General features: G+C 37.0%; 1 protein-coding gene across 6 annotated transcripts in view; it reads right to left on the reverse strand.

Moving 5' to 3' along the window:
• ASH1L (ASH1 like histone lysine methyltransferase) overlaps positions 1-25338 on the reverse strand; it is a 207362-nt gene that overhangs the window by 178989 nt on the left and 3035 nt on the right. The window contains exon 2 of one of the 6 annotated variants that reach the window (XM_070367313.1): positions 13167-13332. The exons of the other annotated variants lie outside the window; for them this stretch is intronic. The gene's annotated coding sequence lies outside the window, so the exon portion shown is untranslated. The remainder of the gene's footprint in view (positions 1-13166; positions 13333-25338) is intronic. 6 annotated transcript variants of the gene reach the window in all.

The following is a 25338-nucleotide window of genomic DNA, read 5'->3' on the forward strand; positions in this document are numbered from 1 at the left end:
TCATGGCTGCAGTACCCATCTGCAGTGATTTTTGGAGCCCAAATGATCTTAGTTTTCTGAATGTTGAGCTTTAAGCCAACTTTTTACTCTCCTCTTTCACTTTCATTAACGGGCTCTTTAGTTCTTCTTCACTTTCTGCCATAAGGGTGGTGTCATCTGCATATCTGAGGTTATTGACATTCCTCCCAGCAATCTGATTCCAGCTTGTGCTTCATCTAGCCCAGGGTTTCTCATGATGTACTCTGCATATAAGTTAAATAAGTTGGGTGACAATATACAGCCTTGACGTACTCCTTTTCCTATTTGGAACCAGTCTGCTGTTCCATGTCCAGTTCTAACTGTTGCTTCTTGACCTGCATATAGGTTTCTAAAGAGGCAGGTCAAGTGGTCTGGCATTTCCATCTCTTTCAGAATTTTCCACAGTTTATTGTGATCCACACAGTCCAAGGCTTTGGCATAGTCAATAAAGCAGAAATAGATGTTTTTCTGGAACTCTCTTGCTTTTTCCATGATCCAGTGGATGTTGGAAATTTGATCTCTGGCTCCTCTGCCTTTTCTAAAACCAGCTTGAACATCTGGAAGTTCATGGTTCACATACTGTTGACGCCTGGCTTGGAGAATATTGAGCATTACTTTACTAGTGTGTGAGATGAGTGCAATTGTGCGGTAGTTTGAGCATTCTTTGGCACTGCCTTTCTTTGGGATTGGAATGAAAACTGACCTTTTCCAGTCCTGTGCCCACTGCTGAGTTTTCCAAATTTGCTGGCATATTGACAGCAGCCTTTCACAGCATCATCTTTTAGGATTTAAAATAGCTCAACTGGAATTCCATCACCTCCACTAGCTTTGCTCGTAGTGATGCTTTCTAAGGCCCACTTGACTTCACATTCCAGGATGTCTGGCTCTAGATGAGTGATCGCACCATCGTGATTATCTGGGTCATGAAGATCTTTTTTGTACTGTGTATTCTTGCCACCTCCTCTTAATATCTGTGTTAATGATGTGTTCACATCCTGAAATTCAAAACTCTGAAAAATTAAAAGTTTTTTCATAATATTCTAAATGACAAAATCTTACCTGATCTGATCTGAATCCATTTTGGTCTTAATTACCACAATTTCTGTGAACAGGCATATACTTGAATGCAGAATTATTAAAGTGTGTGATTAAGGAGTCTTTGTTGCCAGTTCTTCCTTTTTTCACTCAACTCTAAACACTGGAGTGCCCCAGGGTATGCCTTTTCCTTTTCTATTTACATTCACTTCCTAAATCACCAGATTCAGTCTACTGAATTTGGTGGTGGTGTTTTAGTCAGTTAAGTCTTGCCCAACTCTTGCCAACTGATGGCCTGTAACCCGCCAGGCTCCTCTGTCCATGGAATTCTCCAGGCAACAATACTGGAGTGGGTTACCATTTCCTTCTCCAAGGGATCTTCCTGACTCAGGGACTGAATCTGCGTCTCCTGTGTTGTAGAGGGATTCTTTATCATTGAGGCACCAGGGAAACCCAGTCTTTTGAATTTAAATTCCATCTAACATGGATGATTCAAAAATTTCTATCTCCAGATAGAGACCAGCTGAGACTCCTCCTGGAACTCTAAATGCATATTATCTAAATGCTACTTGACACACTGACTATATAATTAATAATTAGGCACTTCAAGCTTAACATGTCCAAAGTCAATTTGCCTTTTCTGAGCCCCTCAAATCTGTTCTTCCCACAGGCTTACTCATCTCAATAAATGCAACTCCAACCAGAAATATTAAGACCAAAAAATTTTAATCATCTTTGATTCCTTCCTTTTTTAAATATCCCATATGTCCACTTGGTCAGAAAAGCCTACTTTACCTTCAAAATCCCTGGAGAAGGAAATGGCAACACACTTCAGTATTCTTGCCTGGAGAATCCCCATGTTCAGAGGAGCCTGGCAGGCTACAGTCCATGGGGTTGCAAGAGTCGGACACAACTTAGTGACTAAACCACCACCACCACCACCTTCACAATGTATGCAGAACCTATTTCTCACTAATTCGACAGCTACGTTGTCAAATCCAACTGATAATATCTGACCTGAATTATTTAACAACATCCTAACTGACTCCTTGCTTCAGCTTTTGTATCTCTATAGAGCCTTTTCAACAGCATGGTAATCCCTTTAAAGGCTGTATCATATTACGTAACTCCTCCACTCAAAAATCCTTTCAATGACTTCCCATATCACTCAAGTTCTCACAATGGTCTAAATGCCCTACAATCTCCTCTACTCCCTCTTCTCCTACCAGTTTTCCTGCTTAATTCCAAGGAGGTGGGGACACAAGTATTCTTCTGTTTTTCAAACATGAAATACTTCTACCTCAGGTCTTTGCACTTATTCTACCCGACAAGAACACTCTTCCCCAGATCACTGCATGATCTGCACTGTCACTTCTATTATGTCTTTGCCTATAAAACAGAAAACACCCAGCCCACATCCTCTCACACTCTATCCTGTTTTATTTCTCCTGTGCTTTTCTCACCATCTGGTGTACAATGTATTTATTTATTGCCTATACCCTTCCATTGGAATGTGAAGTCCACATGGAAATGGATTTTTGTCAGTTTAGTTCAATGGAGTATTCCAGCATCAATAACAGTACCTGGCACATAGGTAGTGTTCAACAAATATTTCAATTCATTCCATGCCTTATGTGGGTTACATCTTATTGGCTTCAACTTGTTCCTTTTCTATTCTTTTCCCTCCTCTTTCTTTCTTGTTTCTTAAATTCTAATGCCAATCCAGGGTTTTGTGTTACTAATGGTGAACTGATGGGTCTGCCAAATATCTTACTGGTTAGTTATAAAAAGAAATTCTTTTAGGAATAAAAACAAATAATAAGTTATTCAAAAACAACTGCTTTTATACTCACTACTCAAAAGTATACACATTTTAAAATTTATCAACATTTTTTAATTTTCATAATGAAAGAATACCAGAAATTTTAATGTACATTTACAAATATAAAGTAGAATTTCTGTATTTCTTCCAAAAAGCTCAAAGCATTTTTTTACCAGCACTTATTTCCAAAACATTCCAGAGAAGAGTTTGGAGAACATGACTCTCTTCACTTTAAAAACGGAAAAAAACTGAAACCAAGTGACACAAATTATTAACAGAACATCAATAAATGGAAAAGAAATTTAATTTGAAAATATTGACCACTACCCTAGAAATATATGTAAGAAAAGAGAAATATTATGTTTCCTTAACTTCATCAAGGAGGAAAAAAGAAAATCCTAAGGGCATATTTTGTGAATCCATTTAGGAAGACTGGAAAATCATGACTGGCAAACTCCACATACCAAATTTAAGTGTGTCTAGTAAAAACAAATCCAAGTTCTGAAGATACTTCACAACAAAGAATGCTTTTTATCTGCTAAACGTAAACTGCTTGAAAAGCAGTCCCTACAACAGCTGCCAAAATGTTGTTTTTGAAGTTTTAAAGCACTGTTCTTTGTGAATGATATTCTTTCAGCTTTTGGAAAGATGTATCTATACAACCTAGGTTTTCCATCTCAGGGCAAGGATTCCATATTGTTACACAATTTATTTTGGTTCTTACTATAATATATTCCATTTAAAACACAGTTTCAAGGAGAAACACAGAACTAAGAATCCTAGAATGTCTTCATTCATGCTCAGAGAGGCAAATTCAACATTCAGCTAATGTGCAACGTTGGGGTTTATATTTTCACACCACTGAAACAATCCAAAAACGTCTAGCCCAAATTCTAGAGGAAACAACATTAAATATATGCACGAAGTCCCTTTTCCTAGATCATTTTATCTGTGAACAAAGTTTTTAGAAAATTATTAATTACAGGTGACCCTTGAACAAGAGTTTGAACTGCACAGGTCTACTTAAAGATTTTTTTCAGTAGTATATACTACAGTGCTATGTGACTCACAGTTGGCTGAATCCACACATGTGGAGGAACTGCATATACAAGGAACTGACTACGTGGATTTCTGACCACCTGGAGGGGCAGGCCCCTAATTCCCATTTTGTTCAAGGGTCAGCTATATATATTTTCTAAGTACGACAAATATTGAGTCCTTACAGTGGGCTTAGCATTAGTAATTTAAAATTAATAAAAATACCTAAATTTCACCAAGCTCTTAATATGTGCAAAGCGCTATGTTAAAAGTTTTATATAGATTATTTCATTTAAGCATCACAATCAACCCTCTTTCTAGAGATGAAAAAACAGGCGTGCCTGTTTGCGTGCTAAGTCACTTCAGTTGTATCCAACTCTTTGTTAATAGCGATTAAAAGGTAGAGTCTAGGTCTGTCTGGCTCATCTTAAACACTATGTTACACTGCCTCCCAAAGATCATGTTTACTGTTAAGTCACTTAGTTGTGTCCGACTCTTGGCGACCGCATGGACTGCAGCCCATCAGGCTCCTCTGTCCACAGAATTCTCCAGGCAGGAAATACTGGAGTGGGCTGCCATTTCCTTCTTCAAAGATCATGTTTAGTCCTGATCTTATCACTCCTCTCTGCTACATTTGCTATTTGAAACTCTCACCTGGCTGTTACGATCACATGTTCTACTGGCTCTCCAACTACCTCTCTAACCATTATATCATTTCCTTTATGGATTCATCATTCTTAATTTCAATAAATTCTTCATCCATTCAATAAATATTTTCAGAGTCTCTAAGCATGTTTTGAGAATTGTGACATCTACAGTAGATAGTCATAAGTAATACAAATGTGGTCCTTGGTGTCATGAACCTTAAATTTTAGAGGTGAAGACCGATGAATGACTAATCATATAAATGTATTTAACTTCTAATAAACGTGAAGGTACTACTATTTGAAGTAGTATCAAGGAAACTTGGAAGGATGGGAAATACATCTTAGAAAAACATGTAACTATAAGCTGAGACCCAGTATGAGCAGGGATTAGCCAGGCAAAATATGGAGGTGAAAATAATCCAAAATAGGGGAATGGTGTGTGTAAAAACTCCCTGATATTGTAAAGGTAAACCAAAGGGAGAACGGTACAAAAGGAAAATGGAAAGATAAGTAAAAATAGCTTGGAGAAGGCCTTTTTAGTCTGCGTGAAAGATATGGAATGCAAAGAAAGGCTCTGAGTAGGGAGTAACAAGATACAATCTACATTTTAAGAAAACGCCTCTGGTTGCTATGGAAGAATAATCAGAAAGATAGCAAGAGTTGATTATGAAATAACAATCATAAAATTGACATATTAAGGCAGTAGCACTGGAAATTTTTTAAAAATTGATGAATTAAGAGATATTTTAGAGGTATAACTGATATGATTTGTCAATAAGGAGGAAGAGAAGAGGGAAAGAAAATATGAAGACTTGAGCAACTAGAGAATTCTACAGTGGTAGACCATTTAGACACTCCTTCAACAAATATTTACTAAGTGATCATTATGTAACAAAAACTTGTATAGCATTGCAAAAAACCCACAAAAATCCTGCCCTCATGGGGCTAACATTCGATAAACTGTTTGCCAGGATGAGAAACGTGAGATCAAGAGTTCAGTAATAAATGTCTTAAATCTTAGATGCCTGTGAAACATTTACACAGAAAGATCAAGCAGAGAGATAAAAATATATGTACATGATATATACAGTGGTAGTGGTTTAGTCACTAAGTCATGTCCAACTCTTATGACCCTTTGGACTGTAGTCTGCCAGGCTCCTCTGTCCATGGGATTTCCCAGGCAAGAATACTGGAGTGGACTGCCATTTCCTTCTCCATGGGATCTTCCTGACCCAGGGATCGAACCTCAGTCTCCTGTATTACAAGCAGACTCTTTACGAAGTGAGCCATCAGGGAAGCTGCTATGATAATATATGAATATAAAGTAAAAGGCATTTTATAAGTTTTTGTTTTAACTTGGTAAGAAAAGTAATTTATCTTATTAACTTTTCTTAATACGTAAAAACGATATTTTTTCCCTTTTTAGATATGTACACATTTATAATCACCACACTACATACTAAACAGTGTTTGCAGATTTTTAGCTTAAAATAAGTAAAATCTTGCTTGACTCATCTATAATATTTTCATGTTCCTCTGTGGTCTTTACTAAACACAGTTAAGAGATTGTAATCATTACTTTATATCTCAACATTCAAAACCAGATATAAATTAACTATATGAGGCTTTTACAAATTTATAGTTCATTATGCATTTAATTTGTCTTGGGTTTCATGCTCTTTAAAATTCTTATAGATGACTGTAATATTTCTTAGAATATATCATGTTAGCTAAATAATCACAGTACCACCAGAAATGTGGAGATCATCCTTGACTCCTCAACCTAACAACTGAAACTTGTGAAAACCACATAAATAATTTTTGATTACATATACTTCTAATTCCACTGCCACTGACTTGTCCAAAAAAATTAATTCTGACCCCAAATATAATATTGGCTTTCTAATTTCTTTGTATATTCATCTTGCTCTCCATCAGTCTTTTTCCCAAGATACAGTCAGAAAGATGATTTCTAAAAATAACCTAATTATGTCATTTCTCAGCTTAAAATCTTTGAAGTTTTTATGTTGACCTTTGGATATAAAAGTCCCTAATCCTAAACATAATTTAGATTTTCAGTATGGTACAGTATTTCAGGACACAAACTGGATCCAGAATGCACAGGCTCAGATTCCAGGTTCTGGTAGATTAATTTTGGGCAAGGCACTCCATGCCTTGTTGTCTCATCTGTGAAAACAGTTTCGGGGTTCAATGAACTAGTCCATAAGAAGTACTTACAAAAGTACTTCACACACACACACACACACACACACACAGTGTTTACTTTTTTGTTATTATTATCTTCCTCTACCTAACTCTAGCCACATCATTTCTCATTCTTCTGTGAGCAGAGCAGGAGCAAATAAAACCCCTCAAAAGCAGGAATATATGTATAACACAGAAACAGTTCTAAGCGTTCTAAGAACTTTTCAGTTTCCCAAATGTCTCCGTCATCCTCCCTCCAGAAGGACACATAGTTCTCTCTGCCTAGAACTCTTTTCTATTCCCTTCTAAGTCGACTACCACTCATCCTTTCCATCTCAGCTTAAAGGTCAGTTCATCAGGCAGACACTTCCTAACCCCCTAGACCAGGGGAGATCTCCTTTTTAGAGGTTCATATAGCGTACTGTGATGATGCTGTGAAAGTGCTGCACTCAATATGCCAGCAAATTTGGAAAACTCAGCAGTGGCCACAGGACTGGAAAAGGTCAGTTTTCATTCCAATCCCAAAGAAAGGCAATGCCAAAGAAGGCTCAAACTACCGCACAATTGCACTCATCTCACATGCTAGTAAAGTAATGCTCAAAATTCTCCAAGCCAGGCTTCAGCAATATGTAAACCATGAACTTCCTGATGTTCAAGCTGGTTTTAGAAAAGGCAGAGGAACCAGAGATCAACTTGCCAACATCCGCTGGATCATGGAAAAAGCAAGAGAGTTCCAGAAAAACATCTATTTCTGCTTTACTGACTATGCCAAAGCCTTGGACTGTGTGGATCACAATAAACTGTGGGAAGTTCTGAAAGAGATGGGAATACCAGACCACCTGACCTGCCTCTTGAGAAACCTGTATGCAGGTCAGGAAGCAACAGTTAGAACTGGACATGGAACAACAGACTGGTTCCAAATAGGAAAAGGAGTTCGTCAAGGCTGTATATTGTCACCCTGCTTATTTAACTTATATGCAGAGTACATCATGAGAAACGCTAGGCTGGAAGAAGCACAAGCTGGAATCAAGATTGCCCGGAGTAATACCAATAACCTCAGATATGCAGATAACACCACCCTTAGGGCAGGAAGTGAAAAGGAACTAAAAAGCCTCTTGATGAAAGTGAAAGTGGAGAGTGAAAAAGTCGGCTTAAAGCTCAACATTCAGAAAACGAAGATCATGGCATCTGGTCCCATCGCTTCATAGGAAATAGATGGGGAAACAGTGGAAACAGTGTCAGACTTTATTTTTTGGGGCTCCAAAATCACTGCAGACGGTGATTGCAGCCATGAAATTAAAAGACGCTTACTCCTTGGAAGGAAAGTTATGACCAACCTAGATAGCATATTCAAAAGCAGAGACATTACTTTGCCAACAAAGGTCCATCTAATCAAGGCTATGGTTTTTCCAGTGGTCATGTATGGATGTGAGAGTTGGACTGTGAAGAAAGCTGAGCGCCGAAGAACTGATGCTTTTGAACTGTGGTGTTGGAGAAGACTCTTGAGAGTCCCTTGGACTGCAAGGAGATCCAACCAGTCCATTCTAAAGGAGATCAGCCCTGGGTGTTCTTTGGAAGGAATGACGCTGAAGCTGAAACTCCAGTATTCTGGCCACCTCATGCGAAGAGCTGACTCACTGGAAAAGACTGATGCTGGGAGGGATTGGGGGCAGGAGGAGAAGGGGACGACAGAGGATGAGATGGCTGGATGGTATCACTGACTCAATGGACGTGAGTCTGAGTGAACTCCAGGAGGCCTGGCGTGCTGCGGTTCATGGGGTCGCAAAGAGTCGGACACGACTGAGCGACTGAACTGAACTGATAGCATACTGTAAGTCCTGAGGCAACTTATACTAGTAAGCTACATGCTAAATATCCATATTCTACATGAGACCAGTTGCTTCATAATAACAACAATCCTGTCTGCCTTATTACTGCTTTATCCTTAGTAAAGTGCCTGGACCATAAGAGACGTTCAATAAATACCTAGTGACTGAATAAGCAAACGTGCGTATTACTATATTTTAATCATGTATACAGAGAATAGATAAAATGAAAATCAAAATACTAAAGAATTGGTATTTTAATTGTCTTTAGACACTATTCAATCTTCTCACATTGTTTTAACAACTAAAATTAAGCACTATGTGTACTACCAGTAAAAGCATAAGCAGTGTCCTAATTGGTTTAAGATATTTTACATTAAACCACTGAATCACAAACGTTACGTAAGTCACTGAAATCACAAAGAGCTAAAATATCATGAAGATACCAACAAAATTTGAACTGTGTTCCTAAATGATTTACACAACATAAACTACAAACCTGGACAAATTAAGCTTTTTTACTCAACTACAGAACAACCCTTCATTTAAAAGATAGGGAGAATCACCAACAATTCCTAACACCGTACTAATCAGCAATAAATCTAGCTATTTTTATATTTATATACTGTACATATTTCTTAAATTCCAAGATGCTACTGATTCTAAGAGGTTTCACGAATCAATGACCACATTTCCAGGGGAAAATTTTTTATAAACTACCACCGCATTAAATGTAATTATCAGCTGTGTTATTTCCTAATTTCAGAAACATTAAACAGGGAGGAAAGAATGTCTCTCATGACCAAAGAAATACTATATTATACCAACAAATTATTGCAGAAACTTAGAACAGGAAAGTGAAATAGCAGACATAAATTGTAATTAGTAAGCCACAAAAGTAAAATACACACAGAAAGAATTCCCAAAGCTAATCCTGAGGAAAAAATTATACTCATCAACTGTCTGTCAGGAAGATAATCTAATCAAAGCTTACTTTAGTTCTTCCTAATAAAGTTAACAAAGATCAAATATATATAACTTCTATTCTGTTTTTGAGAAAGGAGGGATGGGTCCATGATTGCAAGGAATGTGCAGGGACAGTGATCTCTATCCCTAGGGAATTCTAGAATGGCAACAGGAGGAAAGTACAAGTTAACATCAGAAAGATTTGCTCATTAACGAATTATTACACTTTGACCAGGATTAAAGGCTGTCAATTCAGGGTCAATCTACTTGGTTATACACTAAACAAGAGTCACTTCCAAGAGGGCACCATTTACTTTGTAAATATCTTACATTTGTTTTTCATAAAACTTTTCTGTGGAAAAATTGGAGTCGGAATGTAAAATGGTGCAGTTGCTTTGGAAAACAGTCTGGCAGTTACTCAAAAGGCTAAACAGAGTTACCACATAACCTTGCAATTTCACTCTTAGGTGTATGCGTATATGTATGTATGTGTGTGTGTATACCTAAGAGAAATGAAAATATTTATCTACACAAAAACTTGTACATATTCACAGCAACATTATCCATACAACGGAATGTTATTCATCTAAAAAACAGCATACAGTCATCCTCAGTATAGGCAGGGGATTGGCTTCAAAACCCCCCCAGATACCAAACCCAAACATACTGATGCCCTTTACATAAAATGGCAAAGTATTTTCATATAACCTACATGCATTTAAATCACCTCTAAATTGCTTCTCATTCCTTACACAAAGTAAATGCTACATCAGTTCAGTTCAGTATATCGTGAATGCCGTGTAAATAGGTGCATGCAGAAAATTCAAATTCTGCTTTTTGGAACTTTCTGGAATTTTTTCCGCCCATTTTCAATCCACAGTTAGTTGAATGCGAGGATGTGAAACCCAAGGATATTGAAGGCCAGATGCACTGATACCTGCTATAACATAGATGAACTTTGAAAACACTATGTTAAATGAAGGAAGCCAGCAACAGAAAACACTCTAACATTCCATTTGTATGAAATGTCCAAAAACAGCAAATCCATACAGAAAGAAAGTAGATTAGCGGGCTGATAGCCCTGGTAATTAAGGCTGGGGTAAAAGGGGATACCTGCACTGGAGAGTGCCTGCTAGCGGGCACCAAGATGAATGTTCTTAAATAGATAGTGGAGATGGGTGTAGAACCATGTGAATATACTAAATCACTGAATTGTATGTTTCAAATTAGTGAATTATATAGTACCTCAATAAATTATACCTCAATAAAGTTATTTAACATTTTTCTGGCAGATCAAAATAAAGGGTCTTGTGGAAGGGATTCCCTTCTTACTTTGCATAAATATAGAATACACTAGTGGCCATCCTGTAAAAACTTAAAAAAATATATTTATAGGCTCATATAGAACATTTATTTTTTGGTTGCACTGGATCTTAGTTGCAGCACATAGGATCTTCAATCTTTTGTTGCAGCATGTAGGTTTAGTTGTGACCTGTGCAATCTAATTCCTTGACCAATGATGGAATCCGGGCCCCATGCATTGGGAGTGTGGAGTCTTAGCCACTGGACCACCAGAGAAGTCCCTATAAAAAATCTTTCCGAGTTAACATTTCAATATGGCAAGAAGCTAATTTATTTGACATACGTTTGCTGCATGTGGACTTAATTAGCTATCCATTTGGAGAAAACAAAGATCCATTCCTCACTTTAAACTCAAGAATAATTTCCTCATATACTTAAGAACTATATATAAAAATAAAAGCACTTGAAGAGTATCTGTGACTATTTCTGTAGTCTATGGTTGAGAAACCTTAAAGCAAATCAGGAAACTAGAAACCACAATGGAAAATACAGACAGATTTGATTATATAAAAGCATTATATACCTGTAACATAAGATGTAAATAAAATCAAAGACAATAAATTGGGAGAAGATATAATAAATATGAAAAAGGATTAATATCTCTAACACACACAGTTACTTCTGCAAACTAGACCAAAAGAAAAGATATACAGGAGATATACACAGACAACTGACATCAAAAGATGACCTGCCTCCCTAGTAGTCAGGCAGATGTGAACTAAGGCAAGGTATTTTTCAGTCATTACTTTGGCTGAAATTTAAGACTGATATCAACTAATATTGGCAAGGTGGGACAGGGACACTAGGGGCCACCATCACTTTGGAAAGTAGTATTTTCTATCATAGAAAAACAAAAGCACCAATGAAAGGCTATTATAGCAGTCCTTGATGTGCCACACACAAAAAGTTAAATATATATATATACACATATACACAAATATACAGCCATATATGCTATTTTTAAGTAAAAATGCAAGCATGATCTCATATTCGTAAAGGGTAGAAAAAAACATACATATTTGTATGCACACAGAAATAAATATGAATGGATGATTATACACCAATTGATAGCACTGGTTACCTTTACGGGAAAAGATTTGGAAGTAAACAGGAAAAAAAATTACTTATAAATATTTTTTCCTTGACCTATTACAGAGTTTATTAGTTTTATAACTAAGCACAAATCCAACAAAAATGTATTAAAAAAACTGAAATATACTGAAATATACATAGCTCCATATACGTACAGTATTCTTGCCTGGAAAAACCCATGGACAGGGAAGCCTGGCAGGCTACAGTCCACAGGGTTGCCAAGAGTCGGACACAACTTAGCGACTAAGCCACCACCATCGGTGCCACATGCACACACCTCTCAAGTCTTGTTCATATATACATAAAATCGAGAAATCTAACCCAACAGCTTTTGGATGTACTTTCTAACTCTATTATCCTAATACTGACTAGCTATCTTCTTTTTTGGCTCCATCACAAGGCATGTAAGATCCTAGTTCCCAACCAGGGATTGAATCTGCACCCCGTGCATTGGAAGCACAGAGTCTTAACCAGTGGACCTTTAGGGAAATTCCTGAGGTGCTATTTTCTTAATACAATCCTCTCCTTTTTGTTTCCATTCAAGACTACCACCTAGAACACAACCTCTTTTATCTTTTGTCTTACTGTAGTAAGAACACACTATGAGATCTACCAAGTTTTTAAGTGTACATTATTGTTGACTATATGTACAATCAGTACAATAAATCTCTAGAGCTTATTCATCTTGCTTGACTGAAACTTTATGCCTATTAAGTAATTCTCCTTTCCTTCTACATGCAACTATATGCTTCTTCAATCTAGATCAGAAAAAGAAAACAAATTGGACTTTACGAAATAAGAACTTTTGTTCATCAAAAGACACCACCAAGAGGGTGAAAACAGAAGCCACACATGGGATGATATTTGCAATGCACAGATCTGAGAAAGGAATTGCATTCAGAATATATATTAAGAGCAGGACTTCACAAGAGGATGCCCAAATGCTCAACACACACATGAAAAGATGCTCAACCTCACCAGTGAAATGTAAATCAATACCAATGAAATACTATTACCCACCAAAATGGCTAAAATTAAAAAGAATGGCAACACTAAAAACTGGGGAAGATGTCGAGCCTGAGAAAGTTATAAAGTCATACAATAAAACTTGGAAAACTGTTTGACTGTATTTACTACAGATAAAAATATGCTTACCCTGTGGCCCAGCAATTCCACTCCTAGGTATATGCCAAAGAGAAATCCAAAGAGAAATGAGTGCATACTGTTCACCAAAAGAGGGGAGATGGCCAGGTAAAGCTTCACAGCATCAACTTGAACTTTGTCTCAGAAGTTGGGTAGGTGTTCTCTAAGCAGCCAGGCACTGGGAGGAACATGAAAGTCATGGAGATATAAACGAATTGTGTGTGGGAATGACTGACAGTTCCAAACAGCTGAAGCACAAGGATAAGAGGCCCAATGAGACACAAAACTAAAGAAGTAGGCAGGATCCTAACAGTGCTAGAGTATGTCCTGCCAAGGCACATGGTCAGATTTGGATTCAGAAACTGCATGCATTTCAGAGTGTGTGGGATATAGCTAGGGAACCTAGCTGGAAGCCGTCCAGGGTAGGGCACAGATAGATGATTATCATTTTGCTGCCATTTTTCCAATTTCGGACAGTTACTTTTCTAAAATGCAGCCTGCCGTTCTAACATTGGAATGTTGCTTTAACTAGTCATTCTCCAGAAATTATTGCATTACCAAAATGGTGAAGAAAAAAGGAAGGTGGACAGATAACAGACAGTCTGGCAAAGATTTATTTAAACTACCATCCAACCATGATACCATATAAGTTTATTTCCATTTTTAAATGCAATCCCTATTGAAGAACAGGCAAAAAATGCAACTATTGTTACATAACAATTCATAATTAAGATTCTTCTGAAACAAAGTATAATAGCCTACAATCAAAATTGCACAAGAACCCGCCCCCCCCCCCAAAATTACATGCCAAAAATCTTATAGGCATATGTGCACTTCTGGGGAAAGGTTAGAAAGGTTTCATTATGCTCTAAATGGGGTCCATGACCACCACCACCACCAAAAGAGTTATGATCCTGTTTTTAAGGCCAGCTTCTCAGGTAAGGTACAAAATGGATGCCCACGAACCTTGGAGGTCGCCACTTTTTAATTACCTAGTTCTAAATCTCAGTAAACATAGTTTCCGGATTTGCATGGAACGGATACACCTAGAAATGTCTTTTGAGGCTTATCTGAATCCCAAATCATACTACTTTTTAAAACGTCTCAGTTCTACTTAACAAGAATGCTTCTAACTATCTGGAAATTTTTGGTAATGTTTCTTAAGAATGCCATTTATATGAAAGAGAATTGGGTCTCAAATACATACAAATGATGTTTCTGACTTAGGAAAAAGAAATCATACATGATACGGATCCTTAATTCTCAGGTGCTTTCTATAAAACAGCCAACAAGCAATCAAATAAACCCTAGGGAATATGTTGTTACTAGAAAAGTTTCCCCTCAATGTTCTGGAATTAATACCTTTTCCTGAACTGACAAAGTCCGACACTAGCCGCCTTTTGGGCACAGTGCCAATTCAACAGATGGGCCCTTCATTTTCCTAATGGTAGAGGTAGATTGGCAAGTGTGAAGTCATATGCTCAAGCAAGAGAATACGTTTCATGCGTTAGCTAAGAGGATTTCTGATAGGTTTTCAAATTATCAACAACAAAATCTATAGACTGTGATTGCTTTTATCACCTGTTATTTCTATTCCTTCCAATTTCTGACACCTCAAATACATTTAAATAGATCCTTACCCACATCCAGAAAAACCTGCAAAATGCAGTAAGTCAACCTAAAACAGTATTAAGCCCCTAACAGTCACATATATGTATTCTAGGATGTCAACTAAGTCCATAGATGAAAAACCAGCTTCTTAAAAGGAAGGTATAACAATGCCCAATGACAAGTTAAATAAGAAATTAGGAGACCGCTTGATCTCACTCTAACTCTGCAAGTTTTCAAAGCTAGAAAGGGGTATCATATTAATGAGTAAGTAGCTTAACATCTTTTGATACTTGATCCATTATTTCATAAACTTCTACTTGTTTGTTTAACCTTATGTTGCCTCTCACAATGGACATCTAGGAAACTAATGACCATTCTGGCCATCTTTTCAGAGTAATCAAGTAGAAATAGGCACTCTTGCTCTTAATTTCACATAAAATGAGTGTTCTGAGCTCTGCGACACAAAGAGCTATTTAACAGGTAAAAGAATGGCAATATGTTTCTCAACCATCTTGTTTTTGTCTCTATGTCTTGACTAGTTATTACTTTCTAGGTTTTCTTAGTTAGGAACGTATTATTCCTAATATTATAACATCAAAAGATTCTTTCAACCCTGGCAATTTTACTAAGTGTCAAGAATATGCCACAACTCAGTCCAAGAACATCTCTTCTCTATTTGCACTCACTATCCAGGTAATCTCATGAAGTCCCATGGCTGTAAATAAGCATTTCTACACTGATCAACTCCCAAATTTACACTTATCCCAATCTCAAGATTTATATATCCAACTGCCTACTCAATGTATCTCCACCGGTAACATTTAATAGATAACTCAAAGTCAATATATCCAAACCAAACTCTTAACATCTGCACTCCTGTAACTTGCTTCTGCCAGTGTTCCTCGTCTCAGTAAATGGCACCCAGCTGTTAAGGCCATCTTTGGAGTCATATTTGACTTACTCTTTTACTCAGACCACACATCCAATACAGGTTATCATCACTACTATCTTCAAAATATATCTTAAACCCGTCTTCTTGATCACACTTTAGGTTCAACTCCAAACCATCTCTTGACTCAAATACTGTAACTGCCATATAACTTGCCACTCTTGTATCGCTCTTGCCTTTCAAAGTGTACATATTAGGTCAAGTCATCTCCCCACTCAAAACCTTTCAACAGCTTCCAATCAAATCCAGAATAAAACCTAAACACTTAGTCAAGTCTTAAAAGTCCCTACATTATCTAGGCCCTGGCTACCTCCTTCTCCTAATTTTTTATTATTCTTCCCCACATTGTTCACTCTGTTCTATCTCACTCCTATTTCTTAAACACACCAAACACACTACTGCCTCAGCACTTATGCCTCAGACAGATTCATGGGGTCCTTCGTATCATTCAGATTTCTGTTCAAACACTATTAGCTCAACGGACTTCTCTAAACTACCTAACATTCACCCTCTTACCTTGTTTACATTTCTCTTACAACACTTATCACAAAATGCCATAACATCACACCTACTTATACAATTATCTTACTACTGACTATAAAGTGAACACCACGAGGGTGGTGATTTTTGACTATCATTCACTGCTGTAACCCCTGGGCTTAAGTATGTGCTAAGTTGCTTCAGTAATGTCCAACTCTGTGCAACCCTAAGCCAGGCTCCTCTATCCATGGATTCTCCAGGCAAGGATACTAGAATGGGGGCTTAATACAGTATTGGCATAAAGTTTAGTCCTCTCTTGGTACCTGCAGGTGGCTGGTTGCAAGACCCCTCACAGATACCAAAGCACAAGGGATATTCAACTCCCTTATATAAAATGGGGCAGTATTTGCATATAACCTAAGCATGTTCTCCTCTACACTTTAAAACATCTCTAGTCTACTTACAATACATTCATAATACAATGTGAATACTATATAAACAGCTATAAATACTACAATATAATCACTATATAAATAGCTGATGGCATGAGGCAAATTCATGTCTCCTTTTTGGAACTTTCTGGAATTTATTTTCCCCCAAATATTGCTGATCTGTGATTGGTTAAAACTGCAGATGCAGAACCCGTGGATACAGAGGGCCAAATGTATACAATCAATACTTGTTGAATGCATTCTGTTGGAAGGCACAGGAAGCAGAGAGCTGTTTTTTATTTGACTCTGAGCAGAGGACTTGACTAACTGCCCAACAGACTCCCTGTATAAAACATAGGAGACAATAAAGATTCCTCAAAAGTTAAGAGATTTTTTTCCTAGAATTGATTTGCTCTGGCATAAAATATCACATTCCAAGACATTTCTTCAGAAATCTCTATTCTACCTTAAGAACAAGTTTTGCTTGAACCACATGTAATATGATGGTAGCAATATGTTACATCAATACTGAAAAATTATGTCCTAGAAAATGAAAAGAAAAATGCCCAAGAACCTTATTTGTTTGTCACTGAATCCCAGTGCCTGGCACATAATAATCACTCAATGACTACATGTTGGTCTTTTTTCTCAACCAAAAGAGGTGGTTTAATAAAACAGATGGGTTCTGCTTTAGAAGACTACAAAGCTTTAGAAGACTTTTATTCCTAAAAAATAAAAGGAAATACTGATCAGCTCTAAAAGGAGAACTGTCATAACTAAAGCCAACACTGTACAAAGACAAGGTTCTTCACCCCAAAATATTCACACAATAATATATATTCTTGTTCACTTTAGAAACAAATCCTTGAAGAAGGTAAGATGAAGCCAAGCAGGAGACTTTCCTGGTGGTCCAGTGGTTAAGACTCCATGCTCCCAACGCAGGGGGCCTGGGTTCCTTCCCTGGTCAGGGAACTATTAATAGATCCCACATGCCACAACTAAAGATTCTGCATGCCGCAACTAAAAAAAAAAAAGATCCCGCATGCCACAACTAAAGATCCTGCATGCCACAATGAAGATGGAACATTTCACATGCCACAACTAAGATACAAGGCAGCCAAATAAATAAAGCCAAATGCAAAAGCCTAGCCTGAAACTAATACAAAAGTAGAGTTCACATGTGAGGAAAATAAGATAAACCAAGAATTAGGAAAAAATATGTATACATGTAAATAAGTTGTTTATATATACACTTTCACAAATGTATTTTTCATATTCTTACCTCCTATAGAAAATACGTATAAGGAAAGTCCTTTGTTTTCCTCAAAAAATTTCTCTTTTCAGGAAATGAAGAAGAGAAATTAACAGCAAATGTGTATTTTGCACCTGCTATATGACATAAATCATGCTAAGCATTTACACATATTATCTCATACAATCCTCCAACAACCTTTAGCAGTAAGTATTATTACCATTTTGAGGTTCCATGGTGGCTCAGGGGTCAAGAATCTAAGTGCAATGCAGGAGACATGGGTTCAGTCCCTGGATTGGGAAGATCCCCTGGAGAAGGAAATACCCACTCCAGTATTCTGCCTGGGAACTCCGTTGGACAGAGGAGCCCGGGGGGCTACTGTCCATGGGGACAAAAAAGAATCAGACACGACTTAGCAACTAAACAACAACAATTATCATAATTTTACAGTCAAGGAAACCAAAGACCATAATTATTTTGTGAAAAGTTACAAATAAGTTTTTTATCAGCACCGCGCAGCTGCAGAATTTTAGTTCCTTGACCAGGGATGCAACGCAGGCCACCTGCAGTGGAAGCACACAGTCTGAATCACTGGACTATAGGGAAATCCCTCAATCTGACTTTGAGTCCCCAGTCTTAATCATTATTTGAGATTTTCAACAAATGAAGGAGAAATATACCAGTGTGGAGACTGGTTATTTGTTTCTTTCTTTCTTTCTTTATTTTTATTTATTTTATTTATTTATTTATTATGTTTTTATTATTATTAAGATTTGTTTATTATTATGAAAAGCAATTATTTATTATTTTACTTGGCTGGATACCTGTTATAGACAAGGCTTGATTAACTAAAATGCTGGAGGAATGGGGTATATTGTAGTAAAAATTTTCTAAGTCAAAAAGAGAAAAACCAATATACATATATATTTTAATACATATACAATATACCATATATATTGTTATATACAATATATAATATTGTATATTACCATATATATATATATACAGAATCTAGAAAACCGGTACTGGAACCTATTAACAGGGCAAGAATAGAGGTGCAGACGTAGAGAAGAGAATTGTGGACACTGAGGGTGAAAGAAGGGGTGATGAATTGAGACAGTAGTATTAATATATCCACTACCATGTGTAAAGCAGAGAGCTAGCAGGAAGCTGCCTTTTAACACAGGGAACTCAGCTTCATGTTCTCTGATGTCCCAGAGGGGTGGGATGAGGACGTGGGAGGGAGGTGCAAGAGGGAAGGGATATTTGTATACATATGGCTGATTTACGTTCCTGTCTAACAGAACATTGTAAAGCAATTATATTCCAATAAAAAAAAATTCTAACTAAAACAGAATCATTTTCTTGATTTTAATCTTTGTTAAAATTACCTTGAACTGTAACAATACACTATTTTCTCTAAGTAGAGTATACTGAACATAGTTTCATCTTTATTTTTTTTATGATCTCTAAGCACAAAGGCCAATCTTATATAGTACTGAACTCACTGGAAATCACAGGAGAATGGTAGAAAGTACTACACTGATTCAAATTACAGTCTCCTGAACTCATTCTGTTGTTATATTCACTTTATATCCCTGCAGATGATCTTTCTCTACCTAGAATGCCCTCACTATACCCTTCTGAACATGTCTCTTCCCACTGGTCAGAAGCCATCCCTAGCCTTTCCTTTCTCCCCCAAGACTTAAAAATGCTCCGCTCTCTACCTTGGAGAAAGAAATGTATTACATCATATGATACATTTCTTAACATGATGTTCCTTTTACTAGATTCACAACTCTCTTCAAAGAAAAACCAAACCAAAAAAGAAAAAAATTCCTAGTTTTTTTCCCAACACCTAAGCACAGAAATCAGAGAAGGCAATGGCAACCCACTCCAGTACTCTCGCCTGGAAAATCTCATGGACGGAGGAGCCTGGTAGGCTGCAGTCCATGGGGTCGCTAAGAGTTGGACACCACTGAGTGACTTCACTTTCACTTTTCACTTTCATGTATTGGAGAAGGAAATGGCAACCCACTGAGAATCCCAGGGACGGGGGTGCCTGGTGGGCTGCCATCTATGGGGTCGCACAGAGTCGGACACGACCGAAGTGACTTAGCAGCAGCAGCAGAAAGCACAGAAATAGGAATGAAGTACTGGAAAAAATGTTAATTGGCTGAATGAAGAATGAATGAATGAACAGAAAAAATACTACTCAGAAAAAATTAAACTCTGATCTTGTTCTACATTTGAGTTTTTTTTCCCCCTTAAACACACACAGAAAAATAAAATTAACTTAAACCTCTAACTAATTTCAGTTTCAAGGTGATTCCTCTTTCTTCTTGAGTCTGCATCTTTATATGCTTCTGCATCTAAATAACTTTCCAACCTGTGTTATCATTTAGTTACCAGTTGTATACATAGATTTTCTACTTATTTGAAATTCTTATCTCCCTATCTTTGTATCCTCAAATATATATATATATAAAAACACTGTTCATCCAATAATGATTATACATGATTATTTCACTTCCCCATTTTCTCAAATGTCAGAATTGGCAGTTTTTCTTTCAAAGACAATCTTTTAAGTTTTCTCCATTAAATCCCATTAGGCTTCACATGTTAGTCCTTAAACTCTAGGGCTTTCATTTTCATCAATGCTGAATTTAAAAAATTTTTATCATACGGAATGTCTCCACCACATTCTCAATGTCATTTACACCAAGAAGCCATGATATAGCTACTTTATAATTGGACAGTGTCCACTTGTGATCTTAGGACAAATAAAACTGAATGAGAGGACTGGTTTGGTATCAAGTGTGGAAAAGGTAGGGAAAAAAAATGTAAAACAAGAAGTGTAAGTCAAAGATTTATGATTTATTTACTGTAGAATAAGAAGATAAGTTAACCAAACTTTCATTAATGATGGAATTCATGTTCATCTTGTCAACCTTTTCTGGAAAAAAAGGATATACACCTATATTGTACTTAACTAGCAATCACTTCAAATCTCTAGTCTCTGTTTTTTCTTCATAACTCAACAGGAATATTTACCTTCTTTTCTATCCTATTGAAGAAAGTAGGGAAAACCACTAGACCATTCAGGTATGACCTAAATCAAATCCCTTATGATTATACAGTGGAAGTGAGAAATAGATTTAAGGGCTTAGATCTGATAGATAAGAGTGCCTGATGAACTATGGAATGAGGTTCGTGACACTACAGGAGACAGGGATCAAGACCATCCCCGTGGAAAAGAAATACAAAAAAGCAAGATGGCTGTCTGGGGAGGCCTTACAAATAGCTGTGAAAAGAAGAGAAGCGAAAAGCAAAGGAGAAAAGGAAAGATATAAACATCTGAATGCAGAATTCCAAAGAACAGCAAGAAGAGATAAGAAAGCCTTCTTCAGCGATCAATGCAAAGAAATAGAGGAAAAGAACAGAATGGGAAAGACTAGGGATCTCTTCAAGAAAATCAGAGCTACCAAAGGAACATTTCATGCAAAGATGGGCTCGATAAAGGACAGAAATGGTATGGACCTAACAGAAGCAGAAGATATTAAGAAGAGATGGCAAGAATACACAGAAGAACTGTACAAAAAAGATCTTCACGTCCCAGATAATCACGATGGTGTGATCACTGACCTAGAGCCAGACATCCTGGAATGTGAAGTCAAGTGGGCCTTAGAAAGCATCACTACAAACAATGCTAGTGGAGGTGATGGAATTCCAGTGGAGCTATTCCAAATCCTGAAAGATGATGCTGTGAAAGTGCTGCACTCAATATGCCAGCAAATTTGGAAAACTCAGCAGTGGCCACAGGATTGGAAAAGGTCAGTTTTCATTCCAATCCCAAAGAAAGGCAATGCCAAAGAAGGCTCAAACTACCGCACAATTGCACTCATCTCACACGCTAGTAAAGTAATGCTCAAAATTCTCCAAGCCAGGCTTCAGGAATACGTGAACCGTGAACTTCCTGATGTTCAAGGTGGTTTTAGAAAAGGCAGAGGAACCAGAGATCAACTTGCCAACATCCGCTGGATCATGGAAAAAGCAAGAGAGTTCCAGAAAAACATCTATTTCTGCTTTATTGACTATGCCAAAGCCTTGGACTGTGTGGATCACAATAAACTGTGGAAAATTCTGAAAGAGATGGGAATACCAGACCACCTGATCTGCCTCTTGAGAAATGTGTATGCAGGTCAGGAAGCAACAGTTAGAACTGGACATGGAACAGCAGACTGGTTCCAAATAGGAAAAGGAGTTCGTCAAGGCTGTATATTGTCACCCTGCTTATTTAACTTATACTCAGAGTACATCATGAGAAACGCTGGACTGGAAGAAACACAAGCTGGAAACAAGATTGCCGGGAGAAATATCAATAACCTCAGATATGCAGATGACACCACCCTTATGGCAGACAGTGAAGAGGAACTCAAAAGCCTCTTGATGAAAGTGAAAGTGGAGAGTGAAAAAGTCGGCTTAAAGCTCAACATTCAGAAAACGAAGATCATGGCATCCGGTCTCATCACTTCATGGGAAATAGATGGGGAAACAGTGGAAATAGTGTCTAACTTTATTTTTCTGGGCTCCAAAATCACTACAGATGGTGACTGCAGCCATGAAATCAAAAGACGCTTACTCCTTGGAAGGAAAGTTATGACCAACCTAGATAGCATATTCAAAAGCAGAGACATTACTTTGCCAACAAAGGTTCGTCTAGTCAAGGCTATGGTTTTTCCTGTGGTCATGTATGGATATGAGAGTTGGACTGTGAAGAAGGCTGAGCGCCGAAGAATTGATGCTTTTGAACTGTGATGTTGGAGAAGACTCTTGAGAGTCCCTTGGACTGCAAGGAGATCCAACCAGTCCATTCTAAAGGAGATCAGCCCTGGGATTTCTTTGGAAGGAATAATGCTAAAGCTGAAACTCCAGTACTTTGGCCACCTCATACAAAGACTTGACTCATTGGAAAAGACTCTGATGCTGGGAGGGATTGGGGGCAGGAGGAGAAGGGGACGACAGAGGATGAGATGGCTGGATGGCATCACTGACTCGATGGATGTGAGTTTGAGTGAACTCCAGGAGTTGGTGATGGACAGGGAGGCCTGGCGTGCTGCGATTCATGGGGTCGCAAAGAGTCGGACACGACTGAGCAACTGAACTGAACTGAAAAGGATCTAGAAAATGTTTTTAGCAATTTGTCACTATGACTAAAAAAAAACAATGAAAAAACTAAGAGACATTACTTCTCACTGTGTGTTTGAAAAAAAAGCTGATACACTTTTCTAGGAAACACAGGAACCAACTGCATTTTACAACGCAAACATCTAAAGGCAACTAAATAAAGTTCTATTCAGTTCATTTCTTCTTATGTTGCAGAGGAATCCCTATTGACAGGTAATACAGACTGTAAGTATTCGGTATGAAAAGTTTAGACATTCGGTATGAAACGTTTTTTTATTTAATAAATTATATAAACCTAACTAAAGGAAAATAATTCCCCATTTAAAAGTGAAAATAATGTACACACTGTATTTATGGATCAAATGATATAATATCTGAAATAAAGAAAGGGAGGATGAAGAGATGCTAGTTGATAGGGATATAGTGTGATAACTGGGTTTGGATAACTTTTGAAGCTGGATGTTGAATGCATGAGAACTTTGTTATTTATTTCATTGCTCTCCAGGTTAGAAATTTTCCACACTTCAAGAAAGGAACAAAATTAAATGGAAAAAATATATAAACTCTTGTCATCAACTTGCAAATGCCTGACAGCAAATGATTAGGAACTATGGAAAGCAAAAACAATTAATGCTAAAAATAAAATTTTATATATTCTTCAAACATTAAAAAAAGTTAGATGTTCAATGAAGGAAATATAACTCTGAAATAGCAATAAGATTATTAGCTAAATTTCATTACTGCTTGAAGCCATAATTTATTATGTTGTGTTGACATCACACTGCCACCAACACCCCCAGTCACTAAGAAAGTGATTTCTAAAATATGAAATGACAGTTATTAACTCAGATAACAAATCATAAGCATGAAACCTAACCTTTCCAAATGAAAGAATATAAACCAAATAAATTACAAATAGTTTAAAGATAGACATTAAGAAAAAAAAAAGACTAGCAATATAGCTTAAATACTACTTTCATTTCCCTCTCTCATGATAGCCAGGGTTAAGCTAGCTCATGCTTCTGGAAAGGCTGGCACAAAATAGACCTCACAGTGGATTACAATCTAAGGTAATATAAGGGAATATATTATCTTTAAGAAACTCAAATCAACATGCATACCTGAAAAAACAATATGAAATTATTTATTGGAGACTCACTACCTACACACACGGTAAAACTTTCCCACCATGTGCAGGCAGATTATTTTAGGCAGGACTGAATGTGTCCAAATTCTTTATTCATAAGGCATGGAAGACTTAGAATAAAACCTCAAGTGGTACTGCTGACACTATAAAGGCACAGCACTGAGCAAGACAGGGAAGTTATGCTTCATATCTTAGAATACAACCCAAGAACAGGACATGAAAATCACTCTATTCTTGATCCTTTAAGATCCTGTGTATTTTTTGTAATTATTGCAAATAGTTGTTTTTTTAAATTGTGAAGTATCTCATACATAGAGGAGACTATATACATGTTATCCATATGCAAAGATACAGACATGCTACACACACACACACACACACACACATAAATGATGTGTTTTTTTTTTAATGTAGGAACCTACTAAGTTAAAAATTAGAGAAAATAAACTTTTCACAAATTTACATGACTTCTTACCCAGAGGACATGACAATAGAGACAATCAGACCAATTTTCTCAAGACCTTTCCATTATCTGACTGAATCCTGTAATCTGTACCATTAAAACACCTTTCTGAGTTTCTTTTCTTTAAAAAATTCAGTAATTATTTTTAATTTTCAGTACTAGATTCAGGGGTAGTCTTTCAAATCACCCCAGTGTTTTCTAGATACATGTCTATCCAAAAATGACATTAAGACCTTTTTATGTAAACCCACTACAGAAATACATCCAAAACAAGATAAAAAATGCCACCAACATTTACATCCTTTTCAAGCCAGAGATCCTTCATCTCAAAACATCAAATGATACCAAAACACATTTTTTAAGCTGCAAAGTTGCATACAGAATGTGAAGACTTTGTAACTTCCTAAGAATAACAGCAAAACCTCTCAGGCAATTAAGTCATGAAATCTCAACTTCTAGAAGAAATATGCTTCCTTCCACCTTGTCCTTTTAAAGGCTCCCACTAACATGCAATTCATAACTTCAACTGAATTAGAATAGCTTCAAGGACAAAGGCCATATATTATTCATCTTTGTGTCCCCTGCATAAAAACAACTCAATAACATTTGTTATAACTAAGATAAATTCCAAGAAATGAGCTTCAAAACTCCTCAGTCCCAATGC

Source organism: Bos mutus, chromosome 3 (assembly GCF_027580195.1).
Source record: "Bos mutus isolate GX-2022 chromosome 3, NWIPB_WYAK_1.1, whole genome shotgun sequence".
Classification (NCBI taxonomy): Eukaryota; Metazoa; Chordata; class Mammalia; order Artiodactyla; family Bovidae; genus Bos; species Bos mutus.